Source organism: Phalaenopsis equestris, unplaced genomic scaffold (genome assembly GCF_001263595.1).
Source record: "Phalaenopsis equestris unplaced genomic scaffold, ASM126359v1 Scaffold000372, whole genome shotgun sequence".
NCBI classification, from domain to species: Eukaryota; Viridiplantae; Streptophyta; class Magnoliopsida; order Asparagales; family Orchidaceae; genus Phalaenopsis; species Phalaenopsis equestris.
The window spans coordinates 121,756-129,002 of record NW_018164814.1 but is presented as its reverse complement, the minus strand read 5'-3'; the positions used below and the strand labels follow the sequence as shown (position 1 = coordinate 129,002).

The 7,247-nt window shown below is 32.3% G+C and overlaps 1 long non-coding RNA gene across 1 annotated transcript; it reads left to right on the top strand.

Moving 5' to 3' along the window:
- The first annotated feature begins 1,163 nt into the window (after positions 1-1,163).
- On the top strand, positions 1,164-2,089 carry LOC110026484. Its single transcript, XR_002294208.1, has 3 exons — positions 1,164-1,580; positions 1,680-1,786; positions 1,967-2,089. It is a non-coding gene; the product is annotated as an uncharacterized LOC110026484 (long non-coding RNA).
- The last annotated feature ends 5,158 nt before the right edge of the window (positions 2,090-7,247 follow it).

Sequence of the window (7,247 nt, the reverse complement as noted above, 5' to 3'; positions counted from 1 at the left end):
ACTTCAATGAATGACAGTTTGAGCGTAAATTTACAAAATTGTGCATGCATTTTGGGTATTACAATAAAGAAGCAGGGAGGAATCAGTCCATTTTCTTAGGAGGGGTAAACTTTACCCGTGGACCCAACATGAGTGGATCCTGAGCAGAGTGATTTCAAGAGAGACAAAACTAATAATTTAAAATGGGCAAAAGATCAAATTATTCTTCCATATAAATAAAAATATGAATTTGAGGGGATTTCTACTAAAATAAAATTATTTTTATATGATGTTATTCTTAAAATTATGAGAAATTTATGCCTAGCGCACACTTTTTATATGCCTAGCACAAATTTATGCCTAGCGCATATAAATAAAAATAACTCAGAAAATTTTATATTTACATATATAATATTTTAGTGCTTTAAATTTATGCATGAAAATAAATATTTTAACTCTTTAAAAAGTGCTAATAGTTTTACATCAAATGTGCTATTTAAGGTTTGATTGTTATTGTGTAAATATGAATGTTTAGGCGAGTGATATGCAAATATATATGAATTACATTTTATGTATGTAAATTGCCCTAAAATTGTATAAGCACTTGAAGTATACCTCTTGAATGCTTTCAAATGCATTTCTAGAAGGTTCCTATGATGCCTGGAAAATACATTAGATCACTAACAATTTAGTGTTAGAATGAGATGGTAATTGAAGAGACTAAAAATAACGATATGTTTATAAAATATTAATATTGAATATTTATTTATTTTTAATGTCTCATTTGATGTTATACTTATTCAATCTATTTCATTAGTTCGATGAATAGAAATTATGATAATGAATGAATTGTACATTTAGATAATGGTGATGATCTGATCATATCACCCTATATTGACATGGCTGGAATATTGTTTGGATAAGGGAGCCAATCATTTCTTTCGGCGAACACGTTTATATCATAAATATTGAAAAAATATTGCGTCTGAAGTCTGGACATAAAACTGTGTCTGAACAACAAATGTGATACATACAAACAGAGCAAATGAGTAAAAAAAATCATCACCAATATCAAGTCCTTTATCTTACGGACAAAATAAATATTAAGTAACGTCCAAACTCAATACACATTTTTTTCATAAATATCATCATAGTTTCAGATGGACATGAACTTTTGGCAATTACAATTGTAGGGCATCCATGGGCCGTGGGGAATTAAAAAGATCAAACCAGAGCTACATTTGCTACTTCTAGTCGAGCTGCACCGTTATTTCGATGACGAACTCATCGGATCGCCGGCGAGCACTGTGTATCGGAGAGAATCACATTGGCGGAGACTACGCTGGATGGCAAGTTCTTCAACGCCCGTCATGAGGACTTTGTGGTTCTTTGGGGGTCCATCCGAAGACTCTGCAACTATTCCATAGTCCTATCTCTATCAACCAACTTACGGTCAAGTTCCGTAATGTGGATGAAGCCAACATAGACTTCGTTGACTTGTCGACCTCTCGGAGATGCTGCCTCAACACTGTGTAGGAGAACCTGAACTGCATAAAGTTGGAGGAGCCAGATCGATCAAGGATGCCGACTTTATATCAATGGTAAGACGCATGTGTGAAAAGCTTCCATGTATTAAAACAATACCTAATCTCCCCTCCTACTCCACCATCTTGAATTGACGACTTCATTTTTTTATATAGAACTGGCAATTTAGGGGATGCCTCTCACTAGGGGTTGGGATGTGTTTCATACAAAAGGGAAAATTGATCGCCTATGCTTCAAGATAACTGCTACTTATTATTAACAGGTAAGAGAACAAATAGTTTGATTTACTTGGAGTTGCGATGAGTTGTTATGTGCATAGAAACCCTCTAGGAATAACTTGTTTGATATATGGCTTTATTTTTTTGATCGAGCGGAACTCAGAATGCCTGTTAGAGTCCATTAGTTCTATCAAGTGCTATTTTTTTTTTTTTTGCGATTGCAGCAAGAATCTTTAGTAGGCCTCTCCTGCCAAAGTTGCCTGCGCCTGAAACTGCTAGAAATCAATAGCAAGAAGCATTTGGGGCAGTGACAAGTTTATTAGAGGCAATGCTTATTGCTGTACAGTACAAACACTATTTCAGTATTCCTGCATTCTCTACCCGTTTATATATGTTTGTAAAAAGAAGAAAAGGAATAACTGGACATTTTTCTACATTTGCTGGTTTCTTTGTTACCCTTGTCAATTCTCTTCTTGGTGGTGATTTTGTTGTGGTAATTGCTTTAGGAAAGACAAAAGAAAGAAACAAGGAAAATGGTAACCAAACGTTACAGTCTATTTCTTGTGTGTGTGTGTGTGTGCACGCATGTGCTAAAATAACAACATATGCAAATATATGTCTATATATACATACATATATACATACATACATACATACATACATACATACATACATGCATGCATGAATCAATTTGTGTAGTAGCGTCATCAGGAGGATGGTAGGAATACAAATATAAAACGTTGAAGGTGGAAGAAATAAGCAGGTCAAGTGGTAGATCTATGATGTAGGGGCTTTCATTAATGTGCTTAATTACAAAGAAGGTCCAAATTTTCGGGGCTCAGCTTGGAGCATGTTCCAGGTGCAAATCATTCCTTCCGCATTCTAACCATAACAAGTTCATTGAGATCAAAAACCTTATGATGTCAGTGATTGCCGACATGTTGTTTGTAGTTATTATTGTAATCGATTAATTTGGATTGAACTTCTCGAAGTAGACGGCCACCATCTTCAGCCATGGAGGCAGCAATTTGGCTATTTCACTTAGGTAGTACAAAAACATCTACCGTGTGATTGGGTACTTTTATATAAACAATACTTAAGGGACTTTATGGTAAAGCGGTTAGTCATTGAATTATAAGCAAATTCTACTTTTATATAAAAAATACTCAAGGGACTTTTATGGTAAAGCGGTTAGTCATTGAATTATAAGAAAATTCTACTTGTCCTAAATTCTTATCCCATTGTTTTGAATGGTCTTGCATAAGGCAGTGGAGCATATTACCAAGGAGACTATTAACAACTTCGGTTTGCCCATCTATTTATGGATGGTTTGCCGAACTGAGCTGGAGAGTGGTTCGTAAGTGTTTCTAAAATTTCCTCTAAAAATAACTAAAAAATTAGACATCACGGTCAGAAGTGAGACTTCAGGGAACTCCATGTAGGCGAACGATTTTCTGAAAAAAAAAAAATACAAGCTGTGTTGATAGTATCAAAGTTTTTTACAAGCCACAAAATATGTCCTTTTTCAAAATCAGTCAATGATGACCATGGTCAAATCAACATCTTTTTTTTTGGCAAATCCAAGATGAAGTCCAATTAAGATCTCCCCAAATCGAATATGGAACTGGAAGAGGCGTATATCAACCCATATTTTGTTGTGTACCTTTATATTTTTGACAAACATAACACTTTTCTATAAATCTGGAGACATCTTTCTGCAACATAGGCCAGAAAAAAAAAACATTATTGTCATGGCCGACCATTAATTTATAGGAGCTAATCTCCTCACATTGGGTCTATAGAAGCTGAGCTAATGTCTTGTTACATCCAACGTGAACTTCTAAGCCTTCGGTGCGAAAGTCTTTGATAAGTTAAACTCATATGTGTCCAGAATACACAATTTGTTCCCTTTAAACAAATAACCATGACAAGTAGAATAATCTTTAATTGGTGTGAAGTATTGCACTTTCTCCAGATGGAAGTGAAGTCATTGTCTTCAGCATACAGTTTTTAATGGATTCAAAGACCGCTAATTCAGTTGTAAAGCGTTGAGAAGGACAACTCTCCTACTAACATCTGCAGTTGTAAAGTGTTGAGAAGGACAACTCTCCTACTAACACGCGGTTTTGTGCACCTGGCTTATTTTTCAACACAACGCTGAACTTTTGGAGAAATAACCGTATAAGCATGTCATTCACAATTTTTTACGAATTGAGGAACTGTAAGGCTTGATGGTCACTACACAGTACAAAATCCTGATGATGCAGTGCTCCCATTATTTAAGAGCATTGACCACTCAACAATCCATTTTTGTCTACTAGAGCTGAGTTTTTTGTTGAATAATACAATGGGATGACCCTCTTGGGCTAGGATAGCCCCTATTCCATTCATTGAAGCATCAGTATCAACTTGGAATGGTTTATCAAAGTTTGGAAGAGTCAATACCGGAGCTGTAATGATGACTTCTTTGATGGTTTCAAAGCTCTGTTGTTGCTTGCTGCCTAAACTAAAAATTTTGAACTTCAAGCACTTTGTCGTCGGGGCCATAAGAATGTTGAATCCACATATAAATCGATGATAAAAAAATTATCTATTCGTGAAAAATATGAACTTTAAACAGAGAGATTGGCATCGACCATTCTTGAATGGCCGAAACTTTTTGTGGATCCATTTTAATTTTTGTTGTTGTTATATTAAAGCCAAGAAAGTGGACTTTTGAAGCAATGAACTCTCATTTTGGAATGTTTAGAAAGAGCTTATGAGTTCCTAGAACATCAAAAATTTAATATGAATGATGTATGTAATTTATTAACGCAATCATTTTTGGGTCTTAAGCCCCAAATGTGAAAAGTAGATGGTTGTGTTAGGTAGTCGACAAATAACATAAAATTTGTCGAAAATTTATAGCATTAATTTTTTTTATCATTGTGTAAATGTTAGGGCGTCACCTAGAAGGGACGTGATGTATGACCTGAATACAATGAAAGTGTGCAATGGTTGCTACACCGTCGCCCGAGTGTACTATCAAATAAGCAAGAGTTCCTATATTACGGGCCGATGCGAGTAAAAAATTTAGTCCATGAAATTAAAATTAGGATAGAATCTTGGAATATAGATATTCTAATAGATAAATTAATGGAATTAGTTGATATTATGATTCATAAAAAGATAAATTTATTATGTATACAAGACACTAAATGGGTTGGAGAAAAGACTAAAGATTTTGATAGCTTATGTTTTAAACTTGGGTATTAAGGTAAGAATCGCATTAGGAATGGTATAGGTATAATTATAGATAAGAGTTTGAAAGAAAATATTGTAAAATTCAATAGTATTGAAGATAAAATTATAGCTCTTAAGATTATTTTTGATACTAAAATTATTAATATTATAAGTGCTTATGCTTCTCAAGTAGGCTTAAATATAGGTTCTAAAGAAAAATTTTGTAATGAAGAATTAATACAAATGGTATCTCTTGAAGAAAGAATTTTTATTAGAGGAGATTTAAATGGACATGTTGGTAGAGTGGTAAAATATTTTAGAAATAATCGTAGCGGCTACGGTTTTGGTGTGATTAATGAAGAAGACATAGACATATTAGATTTTACTTTAACTTATAATTTTATTATTGTTAATACTTTATTCAAGAAAAGAGATGAACATATTATTAATTATAATAATGAATCTAATAAAATATAAATTAATTTTTTTCTTTTGAGAAAAAGGGATCGTCGAGAATGTAAAGAATGTAAGGTCATTCCAAGTGAGAATTTAAATACTCAACATCTATTATTTGTTCTGGATTTTAAGATAAAGAGTTGTAAAATAAAGAATATCAGGAATCATTATCATGGAATTAAATGAGGACATCTAAAAGACAAATAAAATTATTTTTATGAGTAAACTTCAAGATTTTAAGATTTGGGATGTTCATGAAGAAACAAATTATATGTGGGATAAAGTAATGATCATTATTAAGCAAGTGGCAAAAGATGTACTTGAAAAAATCGAAAAGAAAATTTTCTATATATAAAAATAGTTGGTGGTGAAATAATAATGTGCAAGAAAAGATAATATAAAAAGCTATATTATAAAAATTGTTTTAAATGTAAAAGCTTAGAGATCTGAGAAAAATATAAAATATCTCGTAGGAAGTTTAAGAGAACAATCTTTGGCGCTAAAAATTCTGTTTTTAGTGATCTATATAATAGATTAGATAGTAAAGTGGGTGAAAAATATATGTATAAACTAGCTAAATAAAGATAAAAGAAAAAATTAAACTCAAGTAAAGTGTATTGAAGATGAAAATCAAAAAGTATTTTTCTTAGAAAAAGATATTCAACATAAATGGGTGATTTATTTTGATAAACTATTCAATGAAACTTATGAAAATACGATCGACCTTAATGATCTTAAAATCAATAATAATAATAAAATGTTTAATTTTTACCATCACATTAATAAATAAGAAGTTGATCAGGTTTTAAAGTAAATCAAGTGTGGAAAGTTTGAAGGACCTGATGATATCCCAATTGAAGTATGAAAATATTTAGGAGATTTTGGAGTTTCTTGGCTTACTAAACTCTTTAATATCATTTTAAAAACTAAAAAGATGTTTGAGGAGTGGACGAAGAGCATTTTGATCCCCATTTTTAAGAATAAAGGGGATGCACAAGTGTGTGCAAATTATAGAGGAATTAAATTAATATGTCATACTTTAAAATTATAGGAGAGGGTAATTGATCATTGCTTAATATGTATTACAAAGATTTCTCAAAATCAGCTTGGATTTATGTCAGGTAAGTCTACTATGGATGTTATACATTTATCGAGAGGTTTGATGTAGAAGTACAAAGAGAATTAGGAGGATCTACATATGATTTTTATTGATTTAGAAAAAACTTACGATAAGATTTTAAGAGATATCCTTTAGAGAGTTAGAGAGAAGAAACGTGTTAATATGACATATTTTCAAAGTCATTAAAGATATGTATACTAGCATTGTTGCTGTGTTAGAACAAGAGGATTGAAAGAATTTTCTATTTCTGTTGGATTACATCAGGGATCCACTTTAAGCCCATGTCTTTTTGCTTTAGTTATGGAAGCTCTTACTGGACATTTACAGGAGAATGTACATTGATATATGTTTTTTGTTGGTGATATCCTTCTGGGATAAGACTAGAGAAAGAGCTAAGGAAAAACTTGAATTATGGAGGTCTACATTGGAGTCTAAAGGCCTTCGTTTGAGTAGCACGAAAATTGAATACATGGAATGTAATTTTAGTAGTAGTAGCTCTAGTGACTGAATTGTAACCATGAGTGATCACATTATTAAAAGGTGCAAACGTTTTAAATATCTCGAGTCTATTGTTCAAAGAGATGTTGATATAGATGGAGATGCTATTAGTATAATTCAAGTTTGTTGGTTGAAGTGGAGGAATGCTTTAGGCCTATTATGTGATAAAAAAGTATCGCTTAGACTGAAAGAAAAATTTTATAAAATGG